Genomic DNA, 15081 nt, shown 5'->3' on the forward strand with positions numbered 1-15081 from the left:
GCATCGAAAACCACCCCCAAAAACCTGTGGGTCTCCACCACAGCAAGGAGTTCGTCGGCAAGATAAAGCCGCGGCTCAGGATGGACTGTTCGGCGCCGGCAGAAATGCATAACGCGGGTCTTGGCTGCCAAAAACTGAAACCCATGCGCCACAGCCCAAGACTGCGCCTTACGGATAGCGCCCTGTAGCTGACGTTCAACAGCTGCAATGCCAGTACAGCTGTAGGAAAGGCAGAAATCGTCAGCATACAGGGAAGCGGAGACAGAATTTCCCAGGGCCGCAGCAAGCCCGTTAATGGCTATTAAAAACAGACAGACACTTAAGACAGAGCCCTGTGGCACACCGTTCTCCTGGACGTGGGATGAACTATACGAGGCCGCGACTTGCACGCGGAAGGTACGACACGACAGAAAATTGCGGATAAAAATCGGCAGAGGACCCCGAAGACCCCATCCATGAAGCGTAGAAAGGATGTGATGACGCCATGTCGTATCGTACGCCTTCCGCATGTCGAAAAAGACAGCGACCAGGTGCTGACGGCGGGCAAAGGCAGTACGGATGGCCGACTCCAGGGTCACCAGATTGTCGGTGGCGGAGCGGCCTTTACGGAACCCACCCTGAGACGGAGCCAGAAAGCCCGGAGACTCCAGTACCCAATGCAAGCGCCGGCTCACCATCCGTTCAAGCTACTTGCAAAGAACTTTGGTGAGGCTAATGGGACGGTAGCTGTCCACCTCCAGAGGGGTCTTTCCAGGTTTCAAAACGGGGATGACAATGCCTTCCCGCCATTGCGACGGAAACTCCCCCTCGACCCAAAGACGGTTGTAAAGATCGAGAAGGCGCCGCTGGCAGTCCACTGAAAGGTGTTTCAGCATCTGACAGTGGATGCCATCTGGCCCAGGAGCGGTATCAGGGCAAGCAGCTAGGGCCCACTCACTGAATGGAGCATTGTAAGATTCCGGGTGGTTGGGGCGAAACGAAAGGCTCCGACGTTCCAGCCGCTCTTTAATGGAGCGGAAGGCCTGGGGGTAATTCGCAGAAGCGGAACTCATAGCAAAATGCTCTGCCAAGCGATTTGCAATGACGTCGGAGTCAGTACAAACGGCTCCATTCAGTGAGAGCGCAGGGACGCTGGCAGGGGTCCGATAGCCGTAGACTCGTCGAATCTTGGCCCAGACCTGCGAGGGAGCGACATGGAGGCCAATGGTGGACACATAGCGCTCCCAGCACTCCGTCTTGCCTTGGCGGATGAGGAAGCGGGCCCGCGCACGCAGCCGTTTGAAGGCGATAAGGTGGGCTAAGGAGGGATGTCGCTTGTGCCGCTGGAGCGCACGCCGGCGATCTTTAATCGCTTCAGCGATCTCAGGGGACCACCAAGGCACAGCCTTCCGCCGAGGGGACCCAGAAGAACGGGGAATGGCAGATGCGGCGGCAGTAACGATGCCGGTGGTGACCGATTGAACCACCGCATCAATGTCATCAGTAGAGAGAGGCTCAAAAGCGGCAGTGGAGGAGAACAAATCCTAGTCAGCCTAATTCATAGCCCATCTGCTAGGGCGCCCAGAACAGTGGCGCTGTGGTAGTGACAAAAAGATCGGAAAGTGGTCACTACCACACAGGTCGTCATGCACACTCCATTGGACAGACGGTAAGAGGCTATGGCTACAGATGGAAAGGTCAATGGCGGAGTAGGTGCCATGCGCCACACTGAAGTGTGTGAAGGCACCATCATTTAACAGCGCGAGATCGAGCTGCGACAATAAATGCATAACGATGGCGCCTCGACCTGTGGCCACTGACCCACCCCACAGAGGGTTATGGGCGTTGAAGTCGCCCAATAGCAAGAAAGGTGGCGGCAATTGGGCGACCAGTGCAGCCAGGACATGCTGCGAGACATCACCATCCGGTGGAATGTAAAGACTGCAGATGGTAACAGCCTGTGGCGTCCACACGCGTACAGCGACAGCCTCTAAAGGCGTCTGGAGAGGGACAGACTCGCTGTGCAGAGTGAGAAGGACATATATGCAGACGCCACCAGACACCCTTTCATAAGCTGCTCGGTTCTTATAATAACCCCGATAGCCACGGAGGGCGGGGGTTCGCATCGCTGGAAACCAAGTTTCCTGGAGAGCAATGCACAAGAAAGGGTGAAGGCTGATAAGTTGGCGGAGCTCAGCTAAATGGTGGAAGAAACCGCTGCAGTTCCACTGGAGGATGGTATTGGCCATGGCTGGGAAAGGCGTGACGGGTCGGGGAAGGCAGATTACGCCGCTGGGTCACCTGCTGCCTCCAAGTGAGCACCTGTGCCAGTGCTTTCCAGGGCGTTGGAGGGACTGGCGACATCGAGGTCCTCAGCGGACGCCAGGATCTCCACCTCGTCCTCAGACGCAGAGTTTGAAGGTTGCGGTGGGACAGGTGCCACCGCAATTTCAGGATGCTTGGGAGCCTTTTTCTTCAACTGCTTCACACGCTGTGCCTTGGGAGGGTCTGGCTGGGAGGGCCCCACTGGGTCAGTCTCAGGGACGGACGACGACTTTGAAGCCCTATGACCAGCGACCGGTTGTTGTTTCAAAACTTTGCGGGTGTCCGCTTTGGCACTGGGCAAAGCCTGGGAAGGGAGGGCCCCAAGGGACCCCTTCCTGGCTAGAGTAGCCGAAGAAGCCCCACACTTCTCCAGCTGGGAAGGGGGGACGAATGTCCCCGATGGTTGGGGTGGTGTTGCTCCTGGAGTAGATGAAGCAACAGAGAGCGAAGTGCCCCCCACAACCAAGGGGGCCGGTTCATTGTGACATAGCTGAGAGGCAAGAGTACGTGACGACACGGGAGAGGATCGGACCGCTGTTGCAGCAGCGGCATAGGTGGATGTCATGGGCACGGGATGTACCCGCTCATATTTCCGCCTTGCCTCGGTGTAGGTCAGGCGGTCCAGTGTCTTATATTCCATTATCTTCCTTTCCTTCTGGAAGATCCGACAGTCCGGTGAGCAGGGGGAATGGTGTTCTCCACAGTTAACACAGACGGGAGGCGGAGCACATGGAGTATCAGGATGCGAAGGACGTCCGCAATCCCGACACGTGATGCTGGAAGTACAGCGAGATGACATGTGCCCGAACTTCCAGCATTTAAAACACCGCATCGGAGGAGGGATATATGGTTTCACATCACAATGGTAAACCATCACCTTAACCTTTTCGGGTAAGACATCGCCCTCAAAGGCCAAGATGAAGGCACCGGTGGCTACCTGATTATCCCTCGGACCCCGATGGATGCGCCAGACGAAGTGAACACCTCGTCGTTTTAGGTTGGCGCGTAATTCATCGTCGGACTGCAGAAGAAGATCCCGGTGGAATATAATACCCTGGACAATGTTGAGATTCTTATGCGGCGTCATGCTAACGGAAACATCCCCCAACTTGTCACATTTGAGCAACCTCCGTGACTGGGCAGAGGATGCCATTTTGATGAGCACAGAACCAGACCGCATATTGGACAAGCCCTCCACCTCCACGAACTTGTCCTCTAAATGCTCCACAAAAAACTGGGGCTTGGTCGACATAAACGATTCTCCATCAACCCACGTACACACGAGGTACCGGGGTGAATATTCTCCACTGCCTTCTTTAGCAAGACGTTCCTCCCATGGAGTAGCTAGGGAGGGAAACGATCTCTGATCAAATTTTTTCCCGTTGAGGGTTAGACCTCGATCGCTTAGAGACTGCTGGTGGAGGCCCACCAGCGATAGATGATGTACCACGCTTCATTGCGGGTCATCCGCCCTGATACCACCTACTCCGACCAAGGGCCCTCCCCACGGGCGCCACCCAGCCACAGCAATAGCCACCTGGCAGGATGGCCATTGCCGGGAGTCCTGATGCCCCAGGGAGATGGGCATCTACTCCTTGGCATATGTGGGGAGTGAACGGCGCAGGCATCAGTAGAGCGACCCCTGTGTTGTCAGGGGGCTACAACCAAGAGGGTACATGGCGACCCCACCACAACGGACTGGCTACCGTGCTGGATGTTAGGTGACATGTGGTCCATGGGCGTCGTCAGTGCAGAAAATGGCCCTGCACAGTGCTTGGCAGAAAGTGGACGCAGGAGCGCATCCATGCCCAAGCGATGGAGAGCGGGCAAGACTGTAATGCAACGACGAATAAGATGGCGAAAGTTCTCAACACAACACAGACACAATGCACCAAATAAGGCGCCGTTCCCCAATCGGCTCGCTCTTCGGAAAAATTTGGAGATATGGAGGTCAAACCCGACAGGGGACCATCACATAAGGCCGAAACGTTTGAGACTCCTTTTAGTCGCCTCTTACGACAGGCAGGAATACCATGGGCCTATTCTCACCCCCAAACCCGCAGGGGGATAGTGCATAGTTAGTTAGGTTACCACTTAGTACTTAATAACATATTACTATGCCCATTGTAGTTCCCATATAGTGCTCTTACTAACTAGTTACTAAATCATACGTAGAATAGCTGCAATAAAATGAATAAATGTAGATGTATTACGGCCCACTAATCACATAAGGTAGTGGGCTACATTGTATGATCAATAAGCTTTTGGAAATAAAGATAAAAAAAATAAAAAAAAACAGAGTGCCGACCAGAGATGGAAGGGACGCTTTTATTAGATCAAAACCAATCTGTCGGCTCGTCCGGTCCGTTTGCCTTGGTGACTCTGAATAACTTTGGGCTGATCGCACGGTCCTCGTACCGGCGACGCATCTTTCAAATGTCTGCCTTATCAACTGTCGATGGTAGGTTCTGCGCCTACCATGGTTGTAACGGGTAACGGGGAATCGGGGTTCGATTCTGGAGAGGGAGCCTGAGAAACGGCTACCACATCCAAGGAAGGCAGCAGGCGCGCAAATTACCCACTCCCGGCACGGGGAGGTAGTGACGAAAAATAACGATACGGGACTCATCCGAGGCCCCGTAATCGGAATGAGTACACTTTAAATCCTTTAACGAGTATCTATTGGAGGGCAAGACTGGTGCCAGCAGCCGCGGTAACTCCAGCTCCAATAGCGTATATTAAAGTTGTTGCGGTTAAAAAGCTCGTAGTTGGAATTGTGTCCCACGCTGTTGGTTCACCGCCCGTCGGTGTTTAACTGGCATGTATCGTGGGACGTCCTGCCGGTGGGGCGAGCCGAAGGCGTGCGACCGCCTCGTGCGTGCTCGTGCGTCCCGAGGCGGACCCCGTTGAAATCCTACCAGGGTGCTCTTTATTGAGCGTCTCGGTGGGCCGGCACGTTTACTTTGAACAAACTAGAGTGCTTAAAGCAGGCAAGCCCGCCTGAATACTGTGTGCATGGAATAATGGAATAGGACCTCGGTTCTATTTTGTTGGTTTTCGGAACCCAAGGTAATGATTAATAGGGACAGGCGGGGGCATTCGTATTGCGACGTTAGAGGGGAAATTCTTGGATCGTCGCAAGACGAACAGAAGCGAAAGCATTTGCCAAGTATGTTTTCATTAATCAAGAACGAAAGTTAGAGGTTCGAAGGCGATCAGATACCGCCCTACTTCTAACCATAAACGATGCCAGCCAGCGTTCCGCCGCAGTTCCTCCGATGACTCGGCGGGCAGCCTCTGGGAAACCAAAGTTTTGGGTTCCGGGGGAAGTATGGTTGCAAAGCTGAAACTTAAAGGAATTGACGGAAGGGCACCACCAGGAGTGGAGCCTGCGGCTTAATTTGACTCAACACGGGAAACCTCACCAGGCCCGGACACCGGAAGGATTGACAGATTGATAGCTCTTTCTTGATTCGGTGGGTGGTGGTGCATGGCCGTTCTTAGTTGGTGGAGCGATTTGTCTGGTTAATTCCGATAACGAACGAAACTCTAGCCTGCTAACTAGTCGCGTGACATCCTTCGTGCTGTCAGCGATTACTTTTCTTCTTAGAGGGACAGGCGGCTTCTAGCCGCACGAGATTGAGCAATAACAGGTCTGTGATGCCCTTAGATGTTCTGGGCCGCACGCGCGCTACACTGAAGGAATCAGCGTGTCTTCCTAGGCCGAAAGGTCGGGGTAACCCGCTGAACCTCCTTCGTGCTAGGGATTGGGGCTTGCAATTGTTCCCCATCAACGAGGAATTCCCAGTAAGCGCGAGTCATAAGCTCGCGTTGATTACGTCCCTGCCCTTTGTACACACCGCCCGTCGCTACTACCGATTGAATGATGTAGTGAGGTCTTCGGACTGGTACGCGGCATTGACTCTGTCGTTGCCGATGCTACCGGAAAGATGACCAAACTTGATCATTTAGAGGAAGTAAATGTCGGAACAAGGTTTCCGTAGGTGAACCTGCGGAAGGATCATTACCGACTAGACTACATGTCTTTCGATGTGCGTGTCGTGTCGCGCAACACGCTACCTGTACGGCTCGCAGTAGCCGTGCGCCGCGTGCGGAACCACGCGTGCTACTCAAAACTAGCGGAAATGTTGTGTGGTACGAGCGCTGAAGCTCTGGAGCGGCTGGCCTGCGGCACTTGGCGCCTGGCGCCGGTTTTGAATGACTTTCGCCCGAGTGCCTTTTCGCTCCGGTGTGGAGCCGTACGACGCCCATCGGCCGTGAGGCCGTTGGACACAGAACGCTGGAACAGGGGCCGCCACACGCCTACGTCCCGCCTATGACAGTGGAAACTATGAAAAGATCACCCAGGACGGTGGATCACTCGGCTCGTGGGTCGATGAAGAACGCAGCAAATTGCGCGTCGACATGTGAACTGCAGGACACATGAACATCGACGTTTCGAACGCACATTGCGGTCCATGGATTCCGTTCCCGGGCCACGTCTGCCTGAGGGTCGGCTACGTATACTGAAGCGCGCGGCGTTTGCCCCGCTTCGCAGACCTGGGAGTGTCGCGGCCGCCTGTGGGGCCGGCCGCGTCTCCTTAAACGTGCGATGCGCGCCCGTCGCCTGGCGGTTCGCATACCGGTACTTACTCGGTAGCGTGCACAGCCGGCTGGCGGTGAGGCGTGCGACACCTCGTACAACGACCTCAGAGCAGGCGAGACTACCTGCTGAATTTAAGTGTATTACTAAGTGGAGGAAAAGAAACTAACAAGGATTCCCCCATTAGCGGCGAGCGAACAGGGAAGAGTCCAGCACCGAACCCCGCAGGCTGCCGCCTGTCGTGGCATGTGGTGTTTGGGAGGGTCCACTACCCCGACGCCTCGCGCCGAGCCCAAGTCCAACTTGAATGAGGCCACGGCCCGTAGAGGGTGCCAGGCCTGTAGCGGCCGGTGCGAGCGTTGGCGGGACCTCTCCTTCGAGTCGGGTTGCTTCAGAGTGCAGCTCCAAGTGGGTGGTAAACACCATCTGAGACTGAATATGACCACGAGACCGATAGCGAACAAGTACCGTGAGGGAAAGTTGAAAAGAACTTTGAAGAGAGAGTTCAAAAGTACGTGAAACCGTTCTGGGGTAAACGTGAGAAGTCTGAAAGGTCGAACGGGTGAGATTCACGCCCATCCGGCCACTGGCCTCCGCCCTCGGCAGATGGGGCCGGCCGCCCGCGCGGAGCAATCCGCGGCGGGGTCGTGTCCGGATGCCTTTCCACTCGCCGCGGGGTGGGGCCGTTCTGGTGTGCGGTGGGCCGCATTTCTCCCATAGTAGGACGTCGCGACCCGCTGGGTGCCGGCCTACGGCCCGGGTGCGCAGCCTGTCCCTCCGTGGGCCTCGGTTCGCGTCTGTTGGGCAGAGCCCCGGTGTTGGCTGGCTGCCCGGCGGTATATCTGGAGGAGTCGATTCGCCCCTTTGGGCGCTCGATCTCCCGGCAAGCGCGCGCGGTTCTTCCCAGATGACGGACCTACCTGGCCCGGCCCCGGACCCGCGCCGCTGTTGGCTCGGGATGCTCTCGGGCGGAATAACCGCTCCCGTCAGCAGCGCTTCAGCTTTGGACAATTTCACGACCCGTCTTGAAACACGGACCAAGGAGTCTAACATGTGCGCGAGTCATTGGGCTGTACGAAACCTAAAGGCGTAATGAAAGTGAAGGTCTCGCCTTGTGCGGGCCGAGGGAGGATGGGGCTTCCCCGTCCTTCACTCGGCGGCGGCCTCCGCACTCCCGGGGCGTCTCGTCCTCATTGCGAGGTGAGGCGCACCTAGAGTGTACACGTTGGGACCCGAAAGATGGTGAACTATGCCTGGCCAGGACGAAGCCAGGGGAAACCCTGATGGAGGTCCGTAGCGATTCTGACATGCAAATCGATCGTTGGGGCTGGGTATAGGAGCGAAAGACAAATCGAACCATCTAGTAGCTGGTTCCCTCTGAAGTTTCCCTCAGGATAGCTGGTGCTCATACGGGTCTCATCCGGTAAAGCGAACGATTAGAGGCCTTGGGCCGAAACGACCTCAACCTATTCTCAAACTTTAAATGGGTGAGATCTCCGGCTTGCTTGATATGCTGAAGCCGCGAGCAAACGACTCGGATCGGAGTGCCAAGTGGGCCACTTTTGGTAAGCAGAACTGGCGCTGTGGGATGAACCAAACGCCGAGTTAAGGCGCCCGAATCGACGCTCATGGGAAACCATGAAAGGCGTTGGTTGCTTAAGATAGCAGGACGGTGGCCATGGAAGTCGGAATCCGCTAAGGAGTGTGTAACAACTCACCTGCCGAAGCAACTAGCCCTGACAATGGATGGCGCTGAAGCGTCGTGCCTATACTCGGCCGTCAGTCTGGCAGTCATGGCCGGTCCTTGCGGCCGGCCGCGAAGCCCTGACGAGTCGGAGGGTCCTGGCGGTGGGCGCAGAAGGGTCTGGGCGTGAGCCTGCCTGGAGCCGCCGTCGGTGCAGATCTTGGTGGTAGTAGCAAATACTCTAGCGAGGCCCTGGAGGGCTGACGCGGAGAAGGGTTTCGTGTGAACAGCCGTTGCACACGAGTCAGTCGATCCTAAGCCCTAGGAGAAATCCGATGTTGATGGGGGCCATCATAGCATGATGCAATTTGTGCTGGCCCCTGTTGGACGAAAGGGAATCCAGTTCCTATTCCGGAACCAGGCAGCGGAACCGATACAAGTTGGGCCCCTCTTTTAGAGATGCTCGTCGGGGTAGCTCAAAAGGACCCGGAGCTGCCGTCGGGAGATCGGGGAAGAGTTTTCTTATCTGCATGAGCGTTCGAGTTCCCTGGAATCCTCTAGCAGGGAGATAGGGGTTGGAACGCGAAGAGCACCGCAGTTGCGGCGGTGTCCCGATATTCGCCTCGGTCCTTGAAAATCCGGGAGAGGGCCACGTGGAGGTGTCACGCTGGTTCGTACCCTTATGTGCAGCAGGTCTCAAAGGTGAAGAGCCTCTGGTCGATAGAATAATGTAGGTAAGGGAAGTCAGCAAACTTGATCCGTAACTTCGGGATAAGGATTGGCTCTGAGGATCGGGGCGTGTCGGGCTTGGTCGGGAAGTGGGTCAGCGCTAACGTGCCGGGCCTGGGCGAGGTGAGTGCCGTAGGGGTGCCGGTAATGGTCGGCCTCGTGCTGGCCGGCGGTGCAGGATGCGTGCGCCTGCGCGGCGTTCGCGCCCCGGTGCTTCAACCTGCGTGCAGGATCCGAGCTTGGTCCCGTGCCTTGGCCTCCCACGGATCTTCCTTGCTGTGAGGCCGCGTCCGCCTTAGCGTGCTCCTCCGGGGGCGCGCGGGTGTGCGGATTCTCTTTGACCGCCATTCAACGATCAACTCAGAACTGGCACGGACTGGGGGAATCCGACTGTCTAATTAAAACAAAGCATTGCGATGGCCCTAGCGGGTGTTGACGCAATGTGATTTCTGCCCAGTGCTCTGAATGTCAATATGAAGAAATTCAAGCAAGCGCGGGTAAACGGTGGGAGTAACTATGACTCTTGTTATAAGGCTATATGGAGCCGGTTCCATCTTCGCCAGTTCCTCATCAGGGAACTGGTCTGCAACACCATAACAGCGGGTGTTAGAATACACCAGCATGTAATGCGTACAGTTTGGCGCATGACTCGACAAGAATGAGCACCCTTCCGTGACATCTGTAGAAGGCATTGCTAGGAAGAGGACCCGGACATGATTGCTTCGTTGCCCCACCAGTGGCAGTATAATAACTTGGACAAGATAGCCACGAGGCTGTCCACACACCTAGCCAAGTGGCGGCGGCGTGGCTGCATCCGGACTCGGCTTTTCGAAGTGCGGTTTTGATGGAGTCGTGCTGCTGCTGTGAGGTGCCTTCCTAGGGTTGTAGCTAATGGGAGAGAGATGAGCAATACATGGGCCTAGCCCTCTTAGCCTCTCCTCTCCTGCGGTCTTCTCCCCTTCACGTGGGCCCGCTGATTTTCGCAGAGTGGAAGACGCGCCAGGGGCTTGGGGGGGGGGGGATTACCAGCCCCCCCTCGCATTATCCCTTTAAGTTGGGGGCAGAATAGAAAGAAATGAAAATGGTGGCCCTTCCGCTGAAGGTGCCACCCCAGCTTCCCCAGCACCTATCCGGCCAACCGGCTGTGACGAAGATCTGATAGCTTGTATAGCCTCTTTTGCCTGCAGTGAGTGCCACCGCAGATTTACCACCAAAAACGGTCTCGGGGTCCACCGGCGCCGCCAACACCTAGCGGCCGCCAACGCGGAGATCATCACGGAGAGGCATCACGCGAGGTGGACCGAAGAAGTAGTCATGTCGCTCGCCAAAGCAGAGGCGGAACTGTTCCTTGAGAGGGACGCATGGTTCTTCTTTGTCAACCAAGAGCTGACTAGGATGTTCCCCGACCGAACGCTAGAGGCAATCAAGTGCCAACGGCGGAAGGCTGCCTATAAGCAGCTGGTCCGCGACTTCATGGAGGCACTTGAGATCGGTCGGTGGGATGAGCCGGCGTCCCGCCGGGGAGCGGAGAGGCCGCTGCCCGACGCGGGCGATGGCGCTGCGCCGTCCAATAACGCAGCTGAGGACTTCGCGGTCGACACCACCGGGCTGCTAACGGAGGGGCCGACTGACGCCGCCATCTGGGATCATCTGGCGGAGCTCCCTGCTTCCGCCCAGCGTTTCTCAGCTCTAGACCGAGTCATTGGTCTGGGGCGGGGCACGCCGCCTGATGTCATCCTGGCCATGCTCCCGGATGCCCTTGCGTCGGTCGGGTCCAGGGGGGAGAGGACGAACACCAGGACGCAGCGGCCGCGCCTGCCATCCAAGCGGCCGCCTGCCGCTCCGCCGCTGCAGAAGCGCAAGCGGCGCCGCTGGGAGTACGCGCGGACGCAGGATGCCTTCCGCAGGTCGCGTGCACGTTGTGTGCGTTGCCTGTTGGATGGCACCTTGCTGCAGCCGCCACATAACATCCCCGGTCTGCTGGACTTCTGGGCGGACCTCTTCACGAAGAAGCCCATTTCCACTGCGGGCTTCATCCGGGACCGCCTCCTCCCGCACTCGGAGCCTGTCGCTCTTGAGTGCCTTTGGGAGCCGGTCACATATGAGGAGGTCGCTGCTACCTTGCCGCCCAGGGGATCGGCAGCCGGGCCGGACGGACTTACTCCAGCGGAGCTACGGCACCTGCCGCATGAAGTCCTGGTGAAAGTCATGAATGTATTCCTCCTGGCCCGCGCCCTTCCTGAGCGTCTGCCTCGCGCGTGGACGTCACTTCTCCCCAAAACGGCTGCACCAACATCCCCCTCTGACTTTCGCCCCATTACCGTCTGCTCGGTCCTGGCGCGGACCTTTCACAAGGTTCTCGCGTCACGCCTGATGCGTGCGTGTGCTGTGGACGAACGTCAGCGGGCATTCATCCCCCGGGATGGGATGTTGGAAAACACCATCTTAGACACTGCTCTCACCGACGCGGTCCGCTCCTGTCGCTCTGTTTTTGTGGCGTCGATCGACGTCTCTAAAGCATTTGATTCGGTGGATCATGCTGCCCTCCGCCCTGTGCTGAGGGCGCATGGCCTGCCGGATTGCTTTATCGAGTACGTCGAGAGGTGCTAAGAGGGCAGCACGACGGTGATAGCGGGCGGCGCCGGCGTGGGAGTGTCTGTGCAGCCATCAAGGGGCATACGTCAGGGCGATCCCCTCTCCCCCCTCCTCTTCAATTTTGCGGTGGACTACGTCTTGAGTCAACTTCCCTCCCACATCGGAGCTCGGATCCTTGGTCGCAGAGTCAACACTGCGGCCTTTGCAGATGACGTCTTGCTGTTCGCATCGACCGCGAGGGGCTTGCAGTCCCTCATCGACGCAGCCGTCGCAGCCCTCGCACACCTGGGGCTGCAGATCAACGCCCGGAAGTGTTTCACCCTCGCCTTGGTCGTGTCTGGACGCGACAAGAAGGTGAAGGTAGACGCAGATGTTACCTTCAAGGCAGGCAACCCCACTGTGCCTGCCCTGCGTGTGGGTGAAACCTTCTGGTACCTGGGGCTGCAATTCTCCACCGCCGGTCGCTGCGTCTTCAATCCCCGACGCCACCTGGGATAACAGCTTGACGTCATTTCCCGAGCTCCGCTTAAGCCGCAACAGCGCCTCTCCGCTCTCACACATGTGCTCCTGCCTGGCCTGTACCATGGGCTGGCTCTCAGTCGCACCCGAGTGGGTGCCCTGAAAGCGGCCGACGTGACCATCAGGGCCGCCGTCAGGAGATGGTTCCGCCGTCCGGCGGACACGCCCCTGGGCTACTTCCACGCTCCTGTTGCCCAGGGGGGCCTCGGCATCCCATCATGCCGATGGATGGGACCAATCCTTCGCCAGTCCCGTCTCCTAGCGTTGAAGAAGACAGGGTCAGCCTTCGACGGTGCAGGCCTAGACGAGGTACAGCGTGAGATTGAGGTGCTGGAGCGGCACCTTACGTGGGAGGGCCACCTCAAATCGTCGACGCAGGTTGGAGAGATGTGGGCCGCACGCCTGCACGTTGCCATTGACGGTGCAGCGCTGTCATCTTCTGCCGCCGTCAAGAGGCAACACCAATGGGTCGCCGACACCAGTCGCCTGCTATCTGGGCGTGATTACATCGACGCCCTCCGCGCCCGTATCAACGCCTTCGCGACGAGGGCGCGGCGCAGTCGGGGGCGGGAGGCGGACACCAGATGTCGCGTGGGCTGCCAAGCCGTGGAGACCGCCAACCACGTACTACAGGCTTGCTTCAGGACGCACGGGTCCCGAGTTAAACGACATGACGCGATCGTGCGTTATGTCGCTCGTGGACTCGTGCAGTGGGGCTTCAACGTCTCTGTGGAGCCCTACCTCCGAACACCTGAGGGAATCTGCAAGCCTGACGTGGTGGCGGTTAAAGACGGCATCGCCCGCGTGATCGACGCCCAGGTAGTCGGAGACCATCTCCGGCTCGACTGGTGTCACTCACAGATGGCGGCCTACTACGACACGCCGTCCATCAGGCGTGCCATCTCCAACCTGCACCGAGATGTCGAGGAGGTTACTGTGTCCACCGCAACATTGAACTGGAGGGGTGTTTGGTCTCCAGCGTCGGCGAGGGACCTCTCTACACTTTGATCTCGACCCCGAGAACTGGCGGTACTTAGCACAAGGGTACTGCAGAGCTGCTGCACGAGCTATCGGATTTTCGAACACATGACGGCGCAAGCACGATGGAACGAGCCGGCGTCGGATAGGCTGCTGGTTATCTCTTCGCCTTGACTCCTGGGGCCTATCCACAGGAGGAATAACCCATCTTTGTTCCTTTGTTCTTTTGTCTTTGTTTGTTTATTAGTGTTTTCTTCCTTATATACATAAGTCCCCACCTCGGTGGTGGACACTGGCGTAGTACACACCATCTATGCACTTTACATGTGTACTTATGTATCGTATTATTCTACGGAATAAAGACGGCTAGAAATAGCCAAATGCCTCGTCATCTAATTAGTGACGCGCATGAGTGGATTAACGAGATTCCCGCTGTCCCTATTTATTCCGCGTCTTCGTCGCGTGCGGTCGAGCGTCGCTTGTGCTCCCGTTCTTTCGGCGTTTTGGGTGGGAAAAACGTGTGCGAACGATCTGAAATTTGGCACAGAGCTTCGCGTTGTGACCATACAACGTGTGTAGAATTTTTTTTTTTTTTTTTTTTTTTTTGCCGTCGCCAAACCGTTTTTGAGTTATCGTGACATTTTCGAAATTCGAAATTTCGGTGTTTTTTTGCATATTTATCGAGTTTTTGATGTTTGTTAAGTGCTTCATCGACGCAGACTACATCGTGCAACGTCGCTGACGCATTACCTGCATCATCCAACAGGTATTTCTATCCTTTTTTGTAATTATTGATGTTTTCCTAATCCCATGATGTACCTAAATTTCGGGGATTTTTCCACCTGAGTGGGACTGAAGGGGCGCAATAACCGTATTTCAGTTGATAATGCACGGTAAAGTGGTCCACTGCGCCCAGAAACTGGTGGTCGTGAGCTGCCCTTTGTCTGCCGCGCGTTCCGCGTGTGTTTAGAAATCCGTTCCCATCCGTCCAGTGCAAGGGGTTAGCTAGCTTCCAAGCACACGGCTGGATTGTTGGGGTTTTTCTCTATCAGATAGTGCCTAAAAAACTGTATCTTCCTTTGTTAGTTTCAAAGTTACAGACAATCGTAGCGAAGAATACGTGGTAACCACGTGGTGACCGGAAGTTGCCGATAATCACCCAAAAACCTGGCGGAGAAAAAAATCTGAGCCCACCGGTTTGTAAACGTCCCCATGCTCCATCAGAAGACGTAGGAAAATTAGGGTGTCTCTTTCAAGATTTAGCAATTATATCGGTTTTCCCTACGGCCGCGCACACGCGTTGCCGTTCAGCCGCGCTTGCCGCGCTGTGTCTGGTCACTCGTATAAATAGGGACAGCGGCTTCTCGAGCAAAAAACTGAGCATCAGGGCCGTGTACCCAGCTTAATCCCCTCTCAAATGGAGCAGTTTAAGAAGTACTTTCCTTTCATGGAGTAAGACATACCCTCTGTTTTCTGTCACAGTCCGCAGTCCTTCACGCGGTTAAGAAACTGTTACCCAATACAGAAATAAGTTGAAGGTAAATGCCATGTGCACTGTCTAGAAGCCCGTTTATTACCCTCTCGATCCCCGCCGAGAAAAGGCTACGTCTCTCTCACACTTTCCGAACAGCAGCCACTTTTGTCCAGTGTGACCGATAGTACCCGCATG

The 15081-nt window shown here is 56.4% G+C and overlaps 1 long non-coding RNA gene and 1 other non-coding gene across 2 annotated transcripts in view; both read left to right on the forward strand.

Moving 5' to 3' along the window:
• The window catches only part of LOC126416090 (uncharacterized), a 375983-nt gene that overhangs the window by 166406 nt on the left and 194496 nt on the right, over positions 1-15081 (forward strand). The window lies entirely within an intron of this gene.
• LOC126417443 (5.8S ribosomal RNA) lies at positions 6666-6820 on the forward strand. Its single transcript, XR_007575565.1, has one exon. It is a non-coding gene; the product is annotated as a 5.8S ribosomal RNA (ribosomal RNA).

This window comes from Schistocerca serialis, chromosome 8, assembly GCF_023864345.2.
Source record: "Schistocerca serialis cubense isolate TAMUIC-IGC-003099 chromosome 8, iqSchSeri2.2, whole genome shotgun sequence".
NCBI lineage: Eukaryota > Metazoa > Arthropoda > Insecta > Orthoptera > Acrididae > Schistocerca > Schistocerca serialis.